The 24,941-nt window shown below is 49.2% G+C and overlaps 1 non-coding gene across 1 annotated transcript; it reads right to left on the reverse strand.

Moving 5' to 3' along the window:
• Positions 1–24,184: 24,184 nt before the first annotated feature.
• Positions 24,185–24,304, reverse strand: LOC138360278 (5S ribosomal RNA). The gene has a single exon (XR_011226262.1). It is a non-coding gene; the product is annotated as a 5S ribosomal RNA (ribosomal RNA).
• Positions 24,305–24,941: the final 637 nt, after the last annotated feature.

A 24,941-nucleotide genomic window follows, 5' to 3' on the forward strand; every position in this document is an offset into this window, starting at 1 on the left:
CCTTCACCACCTTGTCTACCCTTCACCTCCTTCCCTACCCTTCAACACCTTCCCTATCCTTCACCACCTTCCCTACCCTTCACCACTATCCCTACCCTTCACCACCTTCCCTACCCTTCAACACCTTCCCTACCCATCAACACCTTCCCTACCCATCAACACTTTCCCTACCCCTTCACCACCTTCCCTACCCTTCACCACCTTCCCTACCCTTCACCACCTTCCCTACGCATCAACACCTTCCCTACCCTTCACCACCTTCCTCACTCTTCAACACCTTCCCTACCCTTCACCACCTGCCCTACCCTTCATCACCTTCCCTACCCTTCACCACCTTCCCTACCCTTCAACACCTTCCCTACCCATCAACACCTTCCCTACCCATCAACACCTTCCCTACCCATCAACACCTTCCCTATCCTTCTCCACCTGCCCTACCCTTCACCACCTTCCCAACCCTTCACCACCTTCCCTACCCTTCACCACCTTCCCTATTCTTCACCACCTTCCCTACCCATCAACACCTTCCCTTCCCTTCACCACCTTCCCTACCCTTCACCACCTTCCCTATTTATCAACACCTTCCCTACCCTTCACCACCTTGCCTACCCTTCACCAACTTCCCTACCCTTCACCACCTTGCCTACCCTTCACCACCTTCCCTACCCTTCACCACCTTCCCCACCCTTCACCACCTTCCCTACCCTTCACCACCTTCCCTACCCTTCACCACCTTCCCTTCCCTTCACCACCTTCCCAACCCTTCACCACCTTCCCTACCCTTCACCACCTTCCCTACGCATCAACACCTTCCCTACCCTTCACCACCTTCCTCACTCTTCAACACCTTCCCTACCCTTCACCACCTGCCCTACCCTTCATCACCTTCCCTTCCCTTCACCACCTTCCCTACCCTTCAACACCTTCCCTACCCATCAACACCTTCCCTACCCATCAACACCTTCCCTACCCATCAACACTTTCCCTACTCCTTCACCACCTTCCCTACCCTTCACCACCTTCCCTACCCTTCACCACCTTCCCTACGCATCAACACCTTCCCTACCCTTCACCACCTTCCTCACTCTTCAACACCTTACCTACCCTTCTCCACCTGCCCTACCCTTCATCACCTTCCCTACCTTTCACCACCTTCCCTACCCTTCAACACCTTCCCTACCCATCAACACCTTCCCTACCCATCAACACCTTCCCTACCCATCAACACCTTCCCTATCCTTCTCCACCTGCCCTACCCTTCACCACCTTCCCAACCCTTAACCACCTTCCCTACCCTTCACCACCTTCCCTATTCTTCACCACCTTCCCTACCCATCAACACCTTCCCTACCCTTCACCACCTTCCCTACCCTTCACCACCTTCCCTATTCATCAACACCTTCCCTACCCTTCACCACCTTGCCTACCCTTCACCAACTTCCCTACCCTTCACCACCTTGCCTACCCTTCACCACCTTCCCTACCCTTCACCACCTTCCCCGCCCTTCACCACCTTCCCTACCCTTCACCACCTTCCCAACCCTTCACACCCTTCCCTATCCTTCACCACCTTCCGTACCCATCAACACCTTCCCTACCCTTCACCACCTTCCCCACTCTTCAACACCTTCCCTACCCATCAACACCTTCCCTACCCTTCACCACCTTCCCAACCCTTCACCTCCTTCCCTACCCTTCACCACCTTCCCTACCCTTCACCACCTTCCCTACCCTTCGCCACCTTCCCTACCCTTCACCACCTTCCCTACCCTTCACCACCTGCCCTACCCTTCACCACCTTCCCAACCCTTCACACCCTTCCCTATCCTTCATCACCTTCCCTACCCTTCACCACCTGCCCTACCCTTCACCACCTTCCCTACCCTTCACCACCTTCCCTACCCTTCAACACCTTCCCTACCCATCAACACCTTCCCTACCCATCAACACCTTCCCTATCCTTCACCCTCTTCCCTACCCTTCACCACCTTCCCTACCCTTCACCACCTTCCCTACCCATCAACACCTTCCCTACCCTTCACCACCTTCCCTACCCTTCACCACCTTGTCTACCCTTCACCACCTTCCCTACCCTTCAACACCTTCCCTATCCTTCACCACCTTCCCTACCCTTCACCACCTTCCCTACCCTTCACCACCTTCCCTACCCTTCAACACCTTCCCTACCCATCAACACTTTCCCTACCCCTTCACCACCTTCCCTACCCTTCACCTTCCCTACCCTTCACCACCTTCCCTACGCATCAACACCTTCCCTACCCTTCACCTCCTTCCTCACTCTTCAACACCTTCCCTATCCTTCTCCACCTGCCCTACCCTTCACCACCTTCCCAACCCTTCACCACCTTCTCTACCCTTCACCACCTTCCCTATTCTTCACCACCTTCCCTACCCATAAACACCTTCCCTACCCTTCACCACCTTCCCTACCCTTCACCACCTTCCCTATTCATCAACACCTTCCCTACCCTTCACCACCTTGCCTACCCTTCACCAACTTCCCTACCCTTCACCACCTTGCCTACCCTTCACCACCTTCCCTACCCTTCACCACCTTCCCCACCCTTCACCACCTTCCCTACCCTTCACCACCTTCCCTACCCTTCACCACCTTCCCTTCCCTTCACCACCTTCCCTATCCTTCACCACCTTCCCTAACTTTCACCACCTTCCCTACCCTTCACCACCTTCCCTACCCTTCACCACCTTCCCTACCCTTCACCACCTTCCCTACCCTTAACCACCTTCCCTAGCCTTCACCACCTTCCCTACCCTTCACCACCTTCCCTATCCTTCACCACCTTCCCCACCCTTCACCACCTTTCCTACCCTTCACCACCTTCACTAGCCTTCACAACTTTCCCTATCCTTTACCACCTTCTCTACCCTTCACCATCTTCCCTACCCTTCACCACCTTCACTATCCTTCACCACCTTCCCTTCCCTTCAACACCTTACCTACCCTTCAACACCTTCCCTACCCTTCACCACCTTCCCTACTCATCAACACCTTCCCTACCCATCAACACCTTCCCTACCCCTTCACCACCTTCCCTACCCTTCACCACCTTCCCTACCCTTCACCACCTTCCCTACAATTCACCACCTTCCCTACCCTTCACCACCTTCTCTACCCTTCACCACCTTCCCTACCCTTCACCACCTTCCGTACTCATCAACACCTTCCCTACCCATCAACACCTTCTCTACCCTTCACCACCTTCCCCACTCTTCAACACCTTCCCAACCCTTCACCACCTTCCCAACCCTTCACCACCTTCCCTACCCTTCACGACCTTCCCTACCCTTCACCACCTGCCTTACCCCTCACCACCTTCCCAACCCTTCACACCCTTCCCTATCCTTCATCACCTTCCCTACCCTTCACCACCTGCCCTACCCTTCACCACCTTCCCTACCCTTCACCACCTTCCCTACCCTTCAACACCTTCCCTACCCATCAACACCTTCCCTACCCATCAACACCTTCCCTACCCTTCACCCCCTTCCCTACCCTTCACCACTTTCCCTATTCATCAACACCTTCCCTACCCTTCACCACCTTCCCTACCCTTCACCACCTTCCCTACCCTTCACCACCTTCCCTACCCTTCACCACCTTTCCTACCCATCAACACCTTCCCTACCCTTCACCACCTTCCCTACCCATCAACACCTTCCCTACCCTTCACCACCTTCCCTACCCTTCACCACCTTGTCTACCCTTCACCACCTTCCCTACCCTTCAACACCTTCCCTATCCTTCACCACCTTCCCTACCCTTCACCACTATCCCTACCCTTCACCACCTTCCCTACCCTTCAACACCTTCCCTACCCATCAACACCTTCCCTACCCATCAACACTTTCCCTACCCCTTCACCACCTTCCCTACCCTTCACCACCTTCCCTACCCTTCACCACCTTCCCTACGCATCAACACCTTCCCTACCCTTCACCACCTTCCTCACTCTTCAACACCTTCCCTACCCTTCACCACCTGCCCTACCCTTCATCACCTTCCCTACCCTTCACCACCTTCCCTACCCTTCAACACCTTCCCTACCCATCAACACCTTCCCTACCCATCAACACCTTCCCTACCCATCAACACCTTCCCTATCCTTCTCCACCTGCCCTACCCTTCACCACCTTCCCAACCCTTCACCACCTTCCCTACCCTTCACCACCTTCCCTATTCTTCACCACCTTCCCTACCCATCAACACCTTCCCTTCCCTTCACCACCTTCCCTACCCTTCACCACCTTGCCTACCCTTCACCACCTTCCCTTCCCTTCACCACCTTCCCTATCCTTCACCACCTTCCCTACCTTTCACCACCTTCCCTACCCTTCACCACCTTCCCTACCCTTCACCACCTTCCCTACCCTTCACCACCTTCCCTACCCTTCACCACCTTCCCTACCCTTCACCACCTTCCCTATTCTTCACCACCTTCCCTACCCATCAACACCTTCCCTTCCCTTCACCACCTTCCCTACCCTTCACCACCTTGCCTACCCTTCACCACCTTTCCTTCCCATCAACACCTTCCCTACCCTTCACCACCTTCCCTACCCTTCACCACCTTCCCTACCCTATCAACACCTTCCCTTCCCTTCAACACCTTCCGAATCCTTCTCCACCTTCCCTACCCTTCACCACCTTCCCTACCCTTCACCACCTTCCCTACCCTTCACCACCTTCCCTACCCTTCACCACCTTCCCTACCCTTCACCACCTTCCCTACTCATCAACACCTTCCCTACCCATCAACACCTTCTCTACCCTTCACCACCTTCCCTACCCTTCACCACCTTCCCTACTCTTCAACACCTTCCGTACCCTTCAACACCTTCCCTACCCTTCACCACCTTCCCTATCCTTCACCACCTTCCCTACCCTTCATCACCTTCCCAACTCTTCACCACCTTCCCTACCCTTCACCTCCTTCCCTACCCTTCACCACCTTCCCTACCCTTCACCACCTTCCGTACCCATCAACACCTTCCCAACCCTTCACCACCCTCCCCACTCTTCACCACCTTCCCTACCCTTCACCACCTTCCTCACTCTTCAACACCTTCCCTACCCATCAACACCATCCCTACCCTTCACCACCTTCCCAACCCTTCACCACCTTCCCTACCCTTTACCACCTTCCCTACCCTCCACCACCTTCCCTACCCTTCGCCACCTTCCCTACCCTTCACCACCTTCCCAACTCTTCACCACCTGCCCTACCCTTCACCACCTTCCCAACCCTTCACACCCTTCCCTATCCTTCATCACCTTCCCTACCCTTCACCACCTTCCCTACCCTTCACCACCTTCCCTACCCTTCACCACCTTCCCTACCCTTCACCACCTTGCCTACCCTTCACCACCTTCCCTACCCTTCACCACCTTCCCTACCCATCAACACCTTCCCTACCTTTCACCACCTTCCCTACCCTTCACCACCTTCCCTACCCTATCAACACCTTCCCTTCCCTTCAACACCTACCCTACCCTTCACCACCTTCCCTACCCTTCACCACCTTCCCTACCCTTCACCACCTTCCCTACCCTTCAACCCCTTCCCTACTCATCAACACCTTCCCCACTCTTCAACACCTTCCGTACCCTTCAACACCTTCCCTACCCTTCACCACCTTCCCTACCCTTCACCACCTTCCCTACCCTTCATCACCTTCCCAACCTTTCACCACCTTCCCTACCCTTCACCACCTTCCCTACCCTTCACCACCTTCCCTACCTTTCACCACCTTCCTTAACCATCAACACCTTCCCTACCCTTCACCACCTTCCCCACTCTTCAACACCTTCCCTACCCTTCACCACCTTCCCTACCCTTCACCACCTTCCCTACTCTTCACCACCTTCCCTACCCTTCACCACCTTCCCAACCCTTCACCACCTTCCCTACCCTTCACCACCTTCCCTACCCTCCACCACCTTCCCTACCCTTCGCCACCTTCCCTACCCTTCACCACCTTCCCTACCCTTCACCACCTACCCTACCCTTCACCACCTTCCCAACCCTTCACACCCTTCCCTATCCTTCACCACCTTCCCTAACCTTCACCACCTTCCCTACCCTTCAACACCTTCCCTACTCATCAACACCTTCTCTACCCATCAACACCTTCCCTACCCTTCACCCCCTTCCCTATCCTTCACCACCTTCCCTATTCATCAACACCTTCCCTACCCTTCACCACCTTCCCTACCCTTCACCACCTTCCCTACCCTTCACCACCTTCCCTACCCTTCACCACCTTCCCTACCCATCAACACCTTCCCTACCCTTCACCACCTTCCCTACCCTTCACCACCTTCCCTACCCTATCAACACCTTCCCTACCCTTCAACACCTTCCGAATCCTTCACCACCTTCCCTACCCTTCACCACCTTCCCTACCCTTCACCACCTTCCCTATCCTTCACCACCTTCCCTACCCTTCACCACCTTCCCTACCCTTCACCACCTTCCGTACTCATCAACACCTTCCCTACCCATCAACACCTTCTCTACCTTTCACCACCTTCCCCACTCTTCAACACCTTCCGTACCCTTCAACACCTTCCCTACCCTTCACAACCTTCCCTACCCTTAACCACCTTCCCTACCCTTCATCACCTTCCCAACCCTTCACCACCTTCCCTACCCTTCACCACCTTCCCTACCCTTCACGACCTTCCCTACCCCTCACCACCTGCCCTACCCCTCACCACCTTCCCAACCCTTCGCACCCTTCCCTATCCTTCATCACCTTCCCTACCCTTCACCACCTGCCCTACACTTCACCACCTTCCCTACCCTTCACCACCTTCCCTACCCTTCAACACCTTCCCTACCCTTCAACACCTTCCCTACCCATCAACACCTTCCCTACCCTTCACCCCCTTCCCTACCCTTCACCACCTTCCCTATTCATCAACACCTTCCCTACCCTTCACCACCTTCCCTACCCTTCACCACCTTCCCTACCCTTCACCACCTTCCCTACCTTTCACCACCTTCCCTACCCTTCACCACCTTTCCTACCCATCAACACCTTCCCTACCCTTCTCCACCTTCCCTACCCTTCACCACCTTCCCTACCCTATCAACACCTTCCCTTCCCTTCAACACCTTCCGAATCCTTCTCCACCTTCCCTACCCTTCACCACCTTCCCTACCCTTCACCACCTTCCCTACCCTACACCACCTTCCCTACCCTTCACCACCTTCCCTACTCATCAACACCTTCCCTACCCATCAACACCTTCTCTACCCTTCACCACCTTCCCTACCCTTCACCACCTTCCCCAGTCTTCAACACCTTCCGTACCCTTCAACACCTACCCTACCCTTCACCAAATCCCTATCCTTCACCACCTTGCCTACCCTTCATCACCTTCCCAACTTTTCACCACCTTCCCTACCGTTCACCTCCTTCCCTTCCCTTCACCACCTTCCCTACCCTTCACCACCTTCCGTACCCATTAACACCTTCCCAACCCTTCACCACCCTTCCTACTCTTCACCACCTTCCCTACCCTTCACCACCTTCCCCACTCTTCAACACCCTCCCTACCCATCAACACCATCCCTACCCTTCACCACCTTCCCAACCCTTCACCACCTTCCCTACCCTTTACCACCTTCCCTACCCTCCACCACCTTCCCTTCCCTTCGCCACCTTCCCTACCCTTCACCACCTTCCCTACCCTTCACCACCTGCCCTACCCTTCACCACCTTCCCTACCCTTCACCACCTTCCCTACCCTTCACCACCTTCCCTACCCTTCACCACCTTCCGTACTCATCAACACCTTCCCTACCCATCAACACCTTCTCTACCCTTCTCTACCCTTCACCACCTTCCCCACTCTTCAACACCTTCCGTACCCTTCAACACCTTTCCTACCCTTCACCACCTTCCCTACCCTTAACCACCTTCCCTACCCTTCATCACCTTCCCAACCCTTCACCACCTTCCCTACCCTTCACCACCTTCCCTACCCTTCACGACCTTCCCTACCCCTCACCACCTGCCCTACCCCTCACCACCTTCACAACCCTTCACACCCTTCCCTATCCTTCATCACCTTCCCTACCCTTCACCACCTACCCTACCTTTCACCACCTTCCCTACCCTTCACCACATTCCCTACCCTTCAACACCTTCCCTACCCATCAACACCTTCCCTACCCATCAACACCTTCCCTACCCTTCACCCCCTTCCCTACCCTTCGCCACCTTCCCTATTCATCAACACCTTCCCTACCCTTCACCACCTTCCCTACCCTTCACCACCTTCCCTACCCTTCACCACCTTCCCTACCCTTCACCACCTTTCCTACCCATCAACACCTTCCCTACCCTTCACCACCTTCCCTACCTTTCACCACCTTCCCTACCTTATCAACACCTTCCCGTCCCTTCAACACCTTCCGACTCCTTCTCCACCTTCCCTACCCTTCACCACCTTCCCTACCCTTCACCACCTTCCCTACCCTTCACCACCTTCCCTACCCTTCACCACCTTCCCTACCCTTCACCACCTTCCCTACCCATCAACACCTTCCCTACCCTTCACCACCTTCCCTACCCTTCACCACCTTCCCTATTCATCAACACCTTCCCTACCCTTCACCACTTTGCCTACCCTTCACCACCTTCCCTACCCTTCACCACCTTGCCTACCCTTCACCACCTTCCCTACCCTTCACCACCTTCACCACCCTTCACCACCTTCCCCACCTTCCCTACCCTTCACCACCTTCCCTACCCTTCACCTTCACATTCAAAATATAACGAAAAAAGTTTCTAAAGCAGTTGGCATTCTTTCTAAAATCAGATATTATGTACCTCGGCCTTGCTTGCAACGCTCTATTACTCTCTCATCTATCCTTATCTCAACTATGGTATATGTGCTTGGGGTTCTATTACCCAAAATTATCTTCGTCCTCTAATTACTCCATATAAATTAGCTATTAGAACAATAACAAACTCTGGCTCTAGACAGCTCTCGGACATTTATTTAATTTTTTTTAATTTGTTAGATATTATGTCACTGCACATCCTCTCATGTGTACTCTATATATATTAAACTCTGAACAGTAATGCCAATCCTGACCTTAAACGCTTCCTAAAGGGTTGTAACAGAACTCTTGGGGGCACCACACTAGAAACAAATATCTATTTCATAATTCAAGATTGAGACTTAACTAAACTAGAAACGCTATGCAAATCAAGGACCCAGAATGTGGAATGATCTTTCCAATCACGTCAAAGACTGTCCATCTCTCAACCAGTTTAAGAGAAACGCTAAGTACTACCTAATCGACTCCATGTAACATTCCTTACCTCCTAAATGTCAACCTATGTCTTCCTATTATCAAACATCATTAATGACTAACTTGTAAAACTGCTAATACCTGACATATATAAACTTAAGAAAATTGTAGTCCGTCAGTTTATTTACTCAAAATTACTATCCGCTCGTCTGTTGCAATTGTTGTTGTTAATTCGACAAATAATTATGGTAATTCTTTCATCTACTTCAGTTCACTTCAGGCTTTTGATCTCATTTAGTCTTAAGTCATAGTTTTTAAGTGTTTTTCCCACATCTTGTATGAAACGGTGTGCATATTAGTGGCAACCAGGCTGTAACTCATACGTCAGGCTGCGAGCAGCCGTGTCCAACAGCCTGGTTGATCAGTCCAGCAACCAGGAGGCCTGGTCGACGACCGGGCCTCGGGGACGCTAAGCCCCGGAAGCACCTCAAGGTAACCTCAAGGTATGTTACCAGACTAGTCCAAGAACTGAGATATGAGCTACGAGGAAAGGCTACAGGAGCTACACCGCACGTCCCTGGATGACGGAAGAGTAAGGGGAGACATGATCACCACCTACAAAATTTTCAAGAACTGACAGGGTAGGACAAGGTCCAACTATTTAGCACGGGTGGAACATGAACAAGGGGACACAGGTAGAAACTTAGTACCCAAATGAGCCACAGAGACATTTGAAATATTTTTTTCAGTGTCAGATGGAATGCATCAGACAGTGATGTGATGGAGGCTGACTCCATACACAGTTTCATATGTAGATTTGATAGAGCCGAAGAATCAAGAATCTGTACACCAGTAGATTGTCAGTTGAGAGGCGGGACCAAAGAGCCGAAGCTCAACCCCCGCAAGCACAACTAGGGGAGACGAGACGGGAAGTGACGCATGCGCACTGGAGGCGCGGGACCAAGCAGGGGTCCCACAGAGGGAGTGTCAGTAGAGGTGGTGTTCCCCCGGACCTCCCAGCCAGCAGGCGTGTGTACTCATACTTACACTAATATACTCTGCCCCTGTGTGTACATTCTCTACCGTTTGATATTACACGTAATGGTAAATAGTTGTAATATTCCCTGGTGAAATAATAATAATAATAACGCCGTGTGTGAGTATACAAGGCTGCGTGATGGTGCAATCACTGGTATCTGGAGCCTGCAGGCGTCATATCCTGGCTGGTCGCCGTAAATGTATTAACAAAACTATTGAACATTTTTACGAGTGAGAACGGTCAGCAGATTTATTTATATACGAGAAAGTACAATGGGATGTGTCAGTGTAGAACTTTAGGTGATTTATTGGTACTTCTTGGAGACACAAACACGTACAGTGTACTCACCTATTTGTACTCACCTATTTGTGTTTGCGGGGGTTGAGCTTTGGCTCTTTGGTCCCGCCTCTCAACTGTCAATCAACTGGTGTACAGATTCCTGAGCCTACTGGGCTCTATCATATCTACATTTAAAACTGTGTATGGAGTCAGCCTCCACCACATCACTGCCTAATGCATTCCATCCGTTAACTACTCTGACACTGAAAAAGTTCCTTCTAACGTCTCTGTGGCTCATGTGGGTACTCAGTTTCCACCTGTGTCCCCTTGTTCGCGTCCCACCAGTGTTGAATAGTTTATCCTTGTTTACCCGGTCGATTCCTCTGAGGATTTTGTAGGTTGTGATCATGTCTCCCCTTACTCTTCTGTCTTCCAGTGTCGTAAGGTGCATTTCCCGCAGCCTTTCCTCGTAACTCATGCCTCTTAGTTCTGGGACTAGTCTAGTGGCATACCTTTGGACTTTTTCCAGCTTCGTCATGTGCTTGACAAGGTACGGGCTCCATGCTGGGGCCGCATACTCCAGGATTGGTCTTACATATGTGGTGTACAAGATTCTGAATGATTCCTTACACAGGTTCCTGAACGCTGTTCTGATGTTAGCCAGCCTCGCATATGCCGCAGACGTTATTCTTTTTATGTGGGCTTCAGGAGACAGGTTTGGTGTGATATCAACTCCTAGATCTTTCTCTCTGTTCGTTTCATTAAGTACTTCATCTCCTATTCTGTATCCTGTGTTTGGCCTCCTATTTCCACCACCTAGTTTCATTACTTTGCATTTACTCGGGTTGAGCTTCAACAGCCATTTGTTGGCCCATTCACTCAGTCTGTCTAGGTCATCTTGTAGCCTCCTACTATCGTATCGTCCTCAGTTTCAATCCTCCTCATAATTTTTGCATCATCGGCAAATATTGAGAGAAACGATTCTATACCCTCTGGAAGATCATTTACATATATCAGAAACAGTATAGGTCCAAGGACTGACCCCTGCGGTACTCCACTCGTAACGTCTCGCCAATCTGAGACCTCACCCCTCACACTGACTCGTTGTCTGCCTGTTACTTAGGTACTCCTGTATCCAGCGGAGTACCTTCCCTTTCACTCCAGCCTGCATCTCCAGTTTTTTCACTAGCCTCTTGTGTGGCACTGTGTCAAAGGCTTTCTGACAATCCAAAAATATGCAGTCTGCCTACCCTTCTCTTTCTTGCCTTATTTTTGTTGCCTGGTCGTAGAATTCAAGTAACCCTGTGAGGCAGGACCTGCCATCCCTGAATCCATGTTGATGCTGTGTTACAAAGTTCTTTCGCTCCAGGTGCTCCACTAGCTTTCTTCGCACAATCTTCTCCATCAATCTTGCATGGTATGCAGGTTAGGGACACTGGTCTGTAATTCAGTGCCTCCTGTCTATCCCCTTTCTTGTATATCGGGACTACGTTAGCTGCTTTCCAAATTTCTGGCAGTTCCCCTGTTGCCAGTGATTTGTTATACACCATGGAGAGCGGGAGGCACAGTTCTTCTGCTCCTTCCTTTAGTATCCAAGGGGAGATTCCATCTGGACCTATTAGCCTTTGTCACATCCAATTCTAGTAAACACTTCCTTACTTCGCCGCTGGTAATCTCAAACACTTCCAGTGGTTCCTGGTTAGCTATTCCCTCTCTTATCTCTGGGATTTCTCCTTGCTCTAATGGTGAAGACCTCTTGGAATTTCTTATTCAGTTCCTCACACACTTCCTTGTCGTTTGTAGTGAATCCTTCTGTCCCTAACCGTTAATTTCATAACCTGTTCCTTTACTGTTGTTTTCTCCTGATGTGGCTATGCAGCAATTTAGGCTGAGTCTTTGCCTTGCTTGCGATGTCATTTTCGTATTGTCTTTCTGCCTCTCTTCTCATCCTAACATATTCATTCCTGGCATTCTGGTATCTTTCTCTGCTCTCCAGTGTCCTGTTATTCCTATAGTTTCTCCATGCCCTTTTACTTTGCTGCTTAGCTAGCCTACATCTCTGATTAAACCATGGGTTTCTCATCTTCATTTCACTGTTTTCCTTTTGGACTGGGACAAACTTGTTTGCTGCATCCTTGCATTTTTGCGTGATGTATTCCATCATATCTTGGGCCGTCTTTTCCCTGAGCTCTGTTTCCCATGCTATATCTGCTAGGCATTTTCTTATCTCCTCATAGTTTCCCTTTCGGTATGCTAACCTTTTGGTTTCGGTATCCCTCCTCGAGTTCAATAACCCTTCTTCAATTCAGGTACTCAAACACCAATACACTGTGTTCGCTCATTCCTACTGGGTCCTCAAAACTGATTTCTCTTATGTCAGAGTCGTTCAGGGTGAAAACCAGGTCGAGTCTCGCTGGTTCGTCGTTTCCTCTCATCCTTGTGGGTTCCCTGACATGCTGGGTTAAGAAGTTTCTAGTTCGCCACCTCCAGTAGTTTGGCTCTCCACGTATCCTCGCCTCCATGCGGTTCCTTGTTCTCCCAATCAATCCTGCCGTGATTGAAGTCCCCCATGATGAGCAGGTGGGATCTATTTCTACAGGCAGAAGAGGCTGCCCTCTCAATTATAGTGTTAACTGCCATGTTGTTGCTTTCGTACTCTTGACTGGGTCTTCTGTCATTTGGTGGAGGATTATATATTACTGCTACTACTATCCTTGGTCCTCCCGTTGTCATGGTGCCTGCTATGTAGTCTCTGAAACCCTCACAGCCCGGGATAGCCATCTCCTTAAAACTCCATTCCTTTCTCATGAGTAGGGCCACTCCTCCTCCCCTACCTTCCCTCTCTTTCCTTATTATTGTGTACTCCTGGAGAAACACGGCATTCGTTATGATTCCAGAGAGTTTTGTTTCAGTGAGTCTAATTACATCTGGGTTCACTTCTTGTGCTCTTTCCCTTAGTTCACTTGCCTTGCTTGTGATCCCATCTATGTTCGAGTACATTGCCCTGAAACTAACTCTCTTCTGCTTCTCCTCTGGGGAGGACCTGTGGGGTCTGGGGTGAGCGGGAGCTGGGAGGATCTGGTATGGGGAGACTGGTGGAGGAGGAAGGGCTTGGGGGGGTAGGGGGTGGGGGAGGGTAGGGGGAGTGGGTGAGGGGGGGAGGGGGAGGGTAGGGGGAGTTGTGAGGGGGGGAGGGGGAGGGTAGGGGGAGTGGGTGAGGGGGGGAGGGGGAGGGTAGGGGGAGTGGGTGAGGGAGGGAAGGGTTGGGGGGGTGGGTGAGAGGGGGAGGGTTGAGGGGGGTGGGGGGATGGGGAGAAAGGGGGGTTTGGGGGAGCAATAAAGTGGGGAGGGCTTGGGGGGCGTGGGGGGAAAGGAAAGGCTGAGGTGGTTGAAGAAGAGGGAGGGTTTTGGGGAGTGGTGGAGAGGGGAAGGCTTAGGTGGGGTGGAGGAGAGTGGGGAGCTTAGGGGGGTGGGGGAGAATGGAGGGCTTGTGGGTGGGAGGGACGGAAGGGCATGTGGGAGAAGGGAGGGCTTGGGGGATGGGGGAGAAGGGAGGTCCTGGGGGAGGGGGGAGTGGGAGGAGGGGGGTGAGTGGACGAGAGGGGTGGGGGGGGGGAGGGTGCCTTAGGTGGGTACTTAGTGGGGGCTGACAGGGGTTGGGGCAGGTAGGGTGTCTGTTGGGTGGAATGAGGGGGTGGTGCCACACTCCCTGTGGCTAATGCACTGTTTGAGGAGGGTTCCCCATATCCCTCTGGGATTGTAGGGATCGGGGGTGTGGCTCCCTGATTCCTTTCTCGCTCCCTGCGCTCCTTCCTCGCGTCTGCTGCTTGCATTCTCTCTTCCCTTGTCATATCCCTCTGCAAGAATACTCTTTTGAACTTCTCTCCACTTGCTAGACAGCACTTCCTTTCTAATAGTTCCTCTTTCGCGATTTCGCTCATGAAAACCACCTTTATTATTCGGTCTCTGTCCTTGTTGTACTTTCCAAGCCTGAAAACCTTTTCAACATTTCGCTCAGCTCCCTCCATCCTTACCTCTTTAAGGATCTCTTTAATCATGTTTTTGTCCTTGTCTCTCCGCTCCTTTGGTCTGGTTCGTGTTTGCTCCTTAATGCCTGCTACTACTACTGCTATATTTCTCTCTATCAGCCGGCTGGTACATCTAGCCGCTTCCTGAGAGGAAGCCACTTCCATGGCAACTTCCTTAACGGCAGACCTAGCTTCAGGGCTCGTTTTAAGCATTTCAGCAAATGAGAGCTGAGGTGTGGAGGTCCCCTCCACAGTAGCATTCCTGTCTCCCTGAGGCACGGTTTGTGTCTGGTATGGTGGAGAAGTCTCCTTCAGGCTTCTTATCTCCTCCTTTGCTTCCCTTAGTTCAACCTGCAGGTTGGCAACTGTCTCCCTCATTAACCTCAGTTCTTCACGGAATTCCTCCCACATTTGCTGGAATACTCCCTTCATCCCGGCTTCCTGTTCCACCCCTTCCTCTGAAATTGTTCCAAGCCCTTCCTCTGAAATTGTTCCAATTGAAAAGTGTGCAAGCCCGAGTTCGTGTCCCATCCATGTTTTGCCCGATAGAGGGAGAGAGAGAGAGAGAAAGAGAGAGTGAGAGAGGGAGAGATAGATAGATAGATAGAGAGAGAGAGAGAGGAGAGAGAGAGAGAGAGAGAGAGAGAGAGAGAGAGAGAGAGAGAGAGAGAGGGGAGAGAGAGGGAGAGAGAGGGAGAGAGAGGGAGAGGGAGAGAGAGAGAGAGAGAGAGGGGAGAGAGAGGAAGAGAGAGGGAGAGAGAGGGAGAGGGAGAGAGAGAGAGAGAGAGAGAGAGAGAGAGAGAGAGAGAGAGAGAGAGAGAGAGAGAGAGAGAGAGAGAGAGAGAGAGAGAGAGAGAGAGGGAGAGAGAGGGAGAGAGAGGGAGAGGGAGAGAGAGAGAGAGAGAGAGGGAGAGAGAGGGAGAGGGAGAGAGAGAGAGAGAGAGGGGAGAGAGAGGAAGAGAGAGGGAGAGAGAGAGAGAGAGAGAGAGAGAGAGAGAGAGAGAGAGAGAGAGAGAGAGAGAGAGAGAGAGAGAGAGAGAGAGAGAGAGAGAGAGAGAGAGAGAGAGAGAGAGAAAGAGAGAGAGGGAGAGAGAGAGTGAGAGAGAGAGAGAGAGAGAGAGGGAGAGAGAGAGAGAGAGAGAGAGAGGGAGAGAGAGAGAGAGAGAGAGAGAGAGAGAGAGAGAGAGAGAGAGAGAGAGAGAGAGAGAGAGAGAGAGGGAGAGGGAGAGGGAGAGAGGGGGAGAGAGAGAGAGAGAGAGAGAGAGAGAGAGAGAGAGAGAGAGAGAGAGAGAGAGAGAGAGATAGATAGCAAATGCTTTGGTAAAAGTTTTGGAGTCCCTTGGTTTAGAAATAAAAGTAAGACTACGGGTAGAGGGAGTAGAAGGAAGAGAAGTACAGAGAGAGGACCCAAACCCGTGTTACAAGTTAGATCTGATTCGTGACGTCACTGATGGTGACTTAAACTCAATAATTAGAATACTCTTGATATTGTATCCAGTACTATTATACAATACAATTTTAATGCAAAATGAATAAAGGCTAATTTCTCTAAATTACTGAATACTATAGGATGATTCATTATACGCAGCTATGAACAAAGGGTCGGTTATTTCCACCGCGAATTCCCCTGGGGGTCAGGTCACCATGCGGCTCAGCTTCCCATTCTCTTTTGTCGATAAACCACTCTGGATAATTCTTACAACAGCCTAGTTTGTTACAACAACATCACAATCCTTACCACTATCAACTGCCTCAACTATGCTAGAATAAAAAGATAACAAATTTGATAAAAATGAACGGCCATTTATAAAACCATTTTATAAACTCCATTATTATTAATTTATGTTTTTCAAGATGAAGACGAATTTTATTTGCAATTATCGATTCGAGTAACTTTCCCACAATAGACGTTAGGCTAATTGGCCGATGGTTTGACGCAAGTGATGTATCTCCTTTCTTATAAACTGGTATCACATTAGCAACTTTCCATAACTCTGGCACTCTGCCTGACTCTATTGATTTATTAAAATGGTAGACAGTGGCTCGGAAAGCTCCTCTTTGCATTCTTTAAGCACCCTGGCAAACACTTCATCTGGCCCTGGGGATTTGTTTGGTTTGAGTTTTACTATTTGTTTAATTACATCCTCCCTGGTAACTGCTAAACTAGTCAACCTGTCCTCGTCCCCACCCACATAGACTTGTTCGGCTGAAGGCATATTGTTAAGTTCCTCTTTAGTAAATACAGATATAAAATATTTATTAAAAATACTACTCATCACTTCATCACTATCTGTTATTTGACCTGTCTCAGTTTTAATGGACCTATCATTTCCCTAATCTTTGTCCGGTATAACTGGAAAAAAACCTTTAGGATTTGTCTTCGCTTGCTCTGCTATGAGAACTTTATAATTTCTTTTTGCTTTCCTTATCTCTTTTTAAGTATTTCTAACTAGTTGTACGAATTCCTGTTCTAAACTGACTTCCCCATTTTTAATCCTTTTGTACCACGCTCTCATTTTACCTATAAGGTTCTTCAGATCTTTGTTATCCACTTTGGATCATTAGTATTCGATCTATTCAATTTATATGGTATACTACATTCATGGGCTTTGCTTAGAATATTTTTAAATAGGTTATATTTTGAATCCACATCGAAAACCCCTTTTACGTCACCTATCGCTGGGTTCACGTCTAGCTCCAGTACCGGCCCACATCCCATACCCAAGACTTTCCAATCTATTTGACCCAAAAAATTTCTTACGCTATTGAAATCAGCTTTTCGAAAATCTGGCACTTTAACAGAATTTTCTCCTACAGATCTATTCCATTCTATGCTAAATCTGATTTCTTTATGATCACTGTTCCCTAGCTCACTCCCTATTTCGATGTCCTTAATTTGTGTTTCCCTGTTAGTTAACACTAAATCTAAAATATTATTTCCCCGCGTTAGTCCCTTAATGTGTCGCGTAAGAAAGCAATCGTCAATTACTTCTAGAAAATCTTCTGCTTCATTATTCCCTGTTTTGTTTGACCAGTTTATTCCGCTAAAATTAAAGTCACCCATGACAAAAATACTGTTAGATCTAGATGCTCTAGATATTTCATCCCATAGATGCTTTGTATCCATTCTGTCTAAATTTGGTGGCCTATATATAACTCCTATTATAATATTATTTGCTTTTTCTTTTAATTCTCTCCAAATAGTTTCTGTGTGTGGCTCAGTTTTGATTCCCTCTTTGAGACTTCATTTCAAATTGTCCCTAACATATATGGCTACTCCCCCTCCTCGTCTAATATATCTATCTGTGTGAAATAGTTTAAATCCATTTATTTGATATTTAGCTAATAGTTCTCTATTATCTACATTCATCCACGTTTCGGTAAGTGCAATAATATCTATGTTTTTCTGTGCAGACAAGAGCATTTAAATCGTTTATTTTATTTCTTAGACTTCTACTGTTAGTGTAATAAACCCTAAGTGAATTGTTATTTTGAGGCCCTTCTCTTTCCCTGATCATTTTGCCAATTCTTTTCTCCCACAAACATATACTTTTATTACCTCCTTCCTCCAAATCAATTCCCATACCACTATCTACTAACAGTTTAAACCCAAACAAATGCCTCTAACCACTGGTTCCAACGAATTCGCAACAACAACAACCCCAGCTCTCGATAGATGCACTCCATCACGAGCATACATTTCATTTCTTCCCTAGAAGTGTTCCCAGTTGTCTATGAAAGATATTGCATTTGATTTGCAATATCTTTACAGCCGGCAATAGACACCAAGTGCCCTCGACATCCATTCATTTCCCACTCCCTTTCTTGGAAGAATGCCACATATGATCGGGATTCCTCCCTTGCTTCTAATTAATTCTATGGCTGTTTTATACCTCTGAATCAGTTCCTCACTCCTAACTCGACCAACATCATTTCCTCCCACGCTAATGCAAATAACGGGATTGTTCCCATTTCCAGCCATAATATCATTCATATTGTTTATAATATCTCCAATACCAGCTCCGGGATAGCAAACCCTTAACCTGTTCTTCCTATCTCTAGCACAGAATGTTCAATCCAGATACCTTATCTGGGAATCTCCCAGAACTAAAGTTCTCTTAGGTACTTCCTTTACTCTGAGGGGCCTGCGCTTCGTTGCTCTTCGTTGATTTCCCTTTCGCGTGACCCACAGTCTCACCACTGCACTCGTCCTCCAATATGGCAAATGAATTAGAAGTTCTTAGGGCGTCTGTAGGCAGATTTATCAAAGTCTTCTTAAGGTCCATGTCCTTCACTACTTTCCAAGACGAGGTCTTTTTACTACTGGTCTCCTCCTTCGTTTCTTCTCGATGTTGTTTCAGCTGTCGTACCTCCTCCTGTAGAGAGTCCAACTCTGTCCTCAGGGCTCCAATTAGAGTCATCAGGTCCTTCATTACAACATCCATATTGCTATGATAATATGACGCAGTAATAGAGCAGTAACTATGCTGGCAGGTGTTGTGTCAATTGCACATTAATACAAAAAAGGAGAAAACAAAGTAAAAAAAACTGCTGGATACCTTTACTGTGTGAGAGCTGCGGGTAAAAAAAGAAAATGAAAACTTCAAACATGTAATACAGCCAAAAATTACTTTCATTTTACACAAAATGACAAATAACAATTAATGAAAATTTACCTTATTCGCTTGGCTTGAACACAATCAAAAGAGAAATATATATACATGTGAATTTTACATTCATAACATAGGTGAAAGTAAAACATTATACTAAATTCTATGTGCGTCTACCGTCACCCATAGGCAAGGATAGATGCTGAAGCAATGAACACCAGAAGGGTACTCTGACGCTCTGAACGCTGGCAGGGCTTCTTATATGGGCTGTGACGTTTGGGAACCCTTTGGGAAAGCATGCAAAACACTAAACTGTCTGGTAAAGCTGGAAACAACATTAAACTCTTGGAGAGCTGGTAACAACATTAAACTTTCTGGGAAAGCTCGTAGTAACATTGAATTCTATTGTGAAAGCTGGTAACAACATTAAACTCACAGGAAAGGCTGGTAACAACAGTAAAATTCTTAAGGAAAACTAGTAACAACAGTAAACACTCTGGGAAAGTTGGTAACAACATTAAACTCTCAGGGGAAAGCTGGTAATGTTACGATGCCCTCTTCTATATCTTCCCTTATCAAGTGAGAAGATCCATATCACTACACCCGGCAGGTTCACTGAGATGCAGGTTTTCGTTTGACATAGGTGTCAGCTAGCAAGAGTACTTATTCGGGTGTTAAATGGTTATTTTAGTTTTGGCTTGCATGGTGGCTTACACGTATATAAGATGTGTATACAATCTTAGTGTACCCTTACCCTTAAGGGTAATGAACCCGATTCTTACCCATAGGGTATGCAGTAGACGAGTATACAGTGGAAGTGTATTACCCGACTCTTACCCTTAGTGAATAAGGGTACATTTTACCCTTAGTGTACATGGATGCACATTACCTTAGTGTATAAGGGTACACCTTACCTTAGTGTATAAGGGTACACTTTACCTTAGTGTATAAGGGTACACCTTACCTTAGTGTATAAGGGTACACCTTACCTTAGTGTATAAGGGCATACCTCACCCTTAGTGTATAAGGGTATATCTTACCCTTAGTGTATAAGGGTACACCTTACCTTAGTGTATAAGGGTACAACTTACCTTAGTGCATAAGGGTACACCTTACCCTTAGTGTATAAGGGTACATCTTACCTTAGTGTATAAGGGTACACTTTACCCTTAGTGTATAAGGGTACACCTTACCCTTAGTGTATAAGGATGCACCTTACCCTTAGTGTATAAGGGTACACCTTACCCTTAATGTATAAGGGTACACCTTACCCTTAGTGTATAAGGGTACACCTTACCCTTAGTGTATACAAAATGGAGACGGACCGACAAAAGTGCGCCAAAACCGTGAAGGCGCCAGCAGGCTGGCGATTGGCGGGCTGTGGTCACGTAACGAGATTAACCAATGAGACCCCGCCCCTGGAAGACTGTGACGTCACCGGGAGGCTGGGCTGGGGGCTTGTAGACTGCTGGGCTCTCAGAGATTCACGGCACTTGGTTGAGAACGGACTTGTGCTGGTTGTGCTCTCGTCTTAGGTCCAGGAGCCTCATCCAGGGGAATATCGCAGCCTGACATATTGGCAGTGACTACGGAAGACTAACACACTTCAGGGAAGTGCGAGGAAGCCGAGTTCCAGCGGTTTGAGGGCGCCGAGGACTGTGAGTTGATAGTATTGGAGGAGTTGAGAGCGGCGACGACAGGAAATGCTAGGGGCTTCCCGCCAGTGGAACTCCGAGGTGCTCAGAGCTGTGATTGGATCACGTCCACTGGAAACTCAGAAAGGAGAAGTCGCAACCGGATCTATGAGTATTTGGTCTCAGTGAAGGAGGGATCGAGGGAGACAACGTGATCAGGAACTGCATATTTGGGAGTGAGCACGGAGACGACTCGTATCTTCACGACGACTAGGGACCTGTAACTCGACCGGAACGCTGAGGAATGATGTGAGGGACTGAGGACCACGACTACCATCGGAGTCCAGGCGTCTGAGGGTAAGATATGTTTGAGGTAGATCATTATTCCCTCCTATTGTCCCTTGATAATTAGGCAAGATAGGCATAGAAGTATATATAGGTTGTTACTAGAATGTCTATTGATTCTTAGGAGTAGATTAGGCTGTAGGGCAGCTTGTATATGTCATCTTCTACCTGGTGAAGACAGCGAGTGGCGGAGCCGAGAGGATTATGGGTCTTCGCTGACGGAGCCGGCCCCCATGCAACCCGTTCTCGCAAATTTAATAAGTCAATATTGACTTATTAAATATGTGCATAGGTGACATACTTAACATAATAGATACCCTTAAAAAGATTCATAGAAAACACCGACCATACCTAACCTACTTAGTATGTTAAGATAAGCATCTTATTGCTTCGTAATTACAATTATTACCTAACCTATAATAGGTATAGGTTAAGTAATAATTGTAATTACGAAGCAATAAGATGCTTATCTTAAGATACTAACAAGGTTAGGTAAGGTCGGTGTTTTCTATGAATCTTTTTAAGGGTATCTATTATGTTTAGTATATCACCTATGCACGTAGTTAATAAGTCAATATTGACTTTACGAATTTGCGAGAACGGGTTGCCCCATAAGGGCAAATATCCCCTTAAATTCGTTCAGCTGACTCGGGTTGCCGGAGGCCACCTTAGAAGCGCCACTGTCATCTGATAAATATAATTCATCTGATATGTCATCTGATAATAAATGTCATCTGATAATAAATAAACTTTATTTACTTTTATTATCGCTTTTATGTCTCCTCATCTCACTGAACATTGTGAACAAGTGCTATTATATTGCACCACACTAGTACTGATATTAAACAGAAAAGTGACACTAGGTGGCAACACTGTATCAAATTTGAAATGAAACCGTTGCCGGGACGCAGAGAAGATTACCCAGCTGGTGACCGTTGCCGGGACGCAGAGAAGATTACCCAGCTGGTGACCGTTGCCGGGACGCAGAGAAGATTACCCAGCTGGTGACCGTTGCCGGGACGCAGAGAAGATTACCCAGCTGGTGACCGTTGCCGGGACGCAGAGAAGATTACCCAGCTGGTGACCGTTGCCGGGACGCAGAGAAGATTACCCAGCTGGTGACCGTTGCCGGGACGCAGAGAAGAATACCCAGCTGGCGACCGTTGCCGGGACGCAGAGAAGATTACCCAGCTGGTGACCGTTGCCGGGACACAGAGAAGATTACCCAGCTGGTGACCGTTGCCGGGACACAGAGAAGATTACCCAGCTGGCGACCGTTGCCGGGACGCAGAGAAGATTACCCAGCTGGTGACCGTTGCCGGGACGCAGAGAAGATTACCCAGCTGGTGACCGTTGCCGGGACACAGAGAAGATTACCCAGCTGGCGACCGTTGCCGGGACGCAGAGAAGATTACCCAGCTGGTGACCGTTGCCGGGACGCAGAGAAGATTACCCAGCTGGCGACCGTTGCCGGGACACAGAGAAGAATACCCAGCTGGTGACCGTTGCCGGGACGCAGAGAAGATTACCCAGCTGGTGACCGTTGCCGGGACACAGAGAAGATTACCCAGCTGGCGACCGTTGCCGGGACGCAGAGAAGATTACCCAGCTGGCGACCGTTGCCGGGACACAGAGAAGAATACCCAGCTGGTGACCGTTGCCGGGACGCAGAGAATATTACCCAGCTGGCGACCGTTGCCGGGACACAGAGAAGAATACCCAGCTGGCGACCGTTGCCGGGACACAGAGAAGATTACCCAGCTGGCGACCGTTGCCGGGACACAGAGAAGATTACCCAGCTGGCGACCGTTGCCGGGACGCAGAGAAGATTACCCAGCTGGCGACCGTTGCCGGGACGCAGAGAAGATTACCCAGCTGGCGACCGTTGCCGGGACGCAGAGAAGATTACCCAGCTGGCGACCGTTGCCGGGACACAGAGAAGATTACCCAGCTGGCGACCGTTGCCGGGACGCAGAGAAGATTACCCAGCTGGCGACCGTTGCCGGGACGCAGAGAAGATTACCCAGCTGGCGACCGTTGCCGGGACGCAGAGAAGATTACCCAGCTGGCGACCGTTGCCGGGACGCAGAGAAGATTACCCAGCTGGCGACCGTTGCCGGGACACAGAGAAGATTACCCAGCTGGCGACCGTTGCCGGGACGCAGAGAAGATTACCCAGCTGGCGACCGTTGCCGGGACGCAGAGAAGATTACCCAGCTGGCGACCGTTGCCGGGACGCAGAGAAGATTACCCAGCTGGCGACCGTTGCCGGGACGCAGAGAAGATTACCCAGCTGGCGACCGTTGCCGGGACGCAGAGAAGATTACCCAGCTGGCGACCGTTGCCGGGACGCAGAGAAGATTACCCAGCTGGCGACCGTTGCCGGGACACAGAGAAGATTACCCAGCTGGCGACCGTTGCCGGGACACAGAGAAGATTACCCAGCTGGCGACCGTTGCCGGGACGTAGAGAAGATTACCCAGCTGGCGACCGTTGCCGGGACGCAGAGAAGATTACCCAGCTGGCGACCGTTGCCGGGACGCAGAGAAGATTACCCAGCTGGTGACCGTTGCCGGGACGCAGAGAAGATTACCCAGCTGGCGACCGAAATAAATGTTGAGAACTGAGGTAACGACCGGAGGTCCCGCAAAACTTTGCACGTGTAGCTGGGCAAGCCCGGTGGGGGTTATCTTGAGAGGATTTCGGGGCTTTAGTGTCCCCGCGGCCCGGTCCTCGACCAGGCCTCCACCCCCAGGAAGCATCCTGTGACAGCTGACTAACACCCAGGTACCTATTTTACTGTTAGGTAACAGGGGCATAGGGTGAAAGAAACTCTGCTCATTGTTTCTCGCCGGCGCCTGGGATCGAACCCAGGACAACAGGATCACAAGTCCAGTGTGCTGTCCGCTCGGCCGACCGGCTCCCCCCTCAACATTATTGCCAACAGCATTTGGTGTTTCCAGGCGGTCACCCATCCAAGTACTAACCAAACCCAACGGGTGCTTAACTTCGCTGATCGGACGAGAAGCGGTGTTCTCAACGTGGTATGGCCGTTGGCGCTCTCTCTCTCTGGGGTGTTGCACATTGCAGGATCGAGCTCAAGCAGTTTTTTTTTCTACCACAGATCTGGCCACACATTTACAATGCTAACCAGCATATATACATTTTCTTCTGTCCTCCATGGACAGGGTTAGAGAAATGTTAAACATATAGTTCAAGGGTTTATTGAACACTCAACCACAGAAGGTGATTCGGTGCTTTTAAAATGCTTAACTAACCTACATACGTAAATACATAGATACACAGATTTATGTATGCCCTACATAAAGTGTTTGATGTGTCTTTTAAATAGTGTCATTAATGTACATTCACAGAGGTGAAATGTAATTCTGATCAGCTTCCATATATACTTTATACCCATACATATACATACACACACACATATACATACATATATACACACACACACTCATGCATTCACATACATTTGTCTCATTTACTCTGACAGGGTGAGATAGCTGATAAAGAAAGTAGTGTGCAATTAAGCACTTAATCACTGAAGGTGATGAAGGTGCTTTTACAAGCTCAGGTTATATAGTTACATCATATATATACATTGTATAATTGGTATATTACATGGTCAATCTTGGATACAAGTCCAATATATCATCAAGTGTTCCAGTACTCATATAGTA

This window comes from Procambarus clarkii, unplaced genomic scaffold (genome assembly GCF_040958095.1).
Source record: "Procambarus clarkii isolate CNS0578487 unplaced genomic scaffold, FALCON_Pclarkii_2.0 HiC_scaffold_104, whole genome shotgun sequence".
NCBI lineage: Eukaryota > Metazoa > Arthropoda > Malacostraca > Decapoda > Cambaridae > Procambarus > Procambarus clarkii.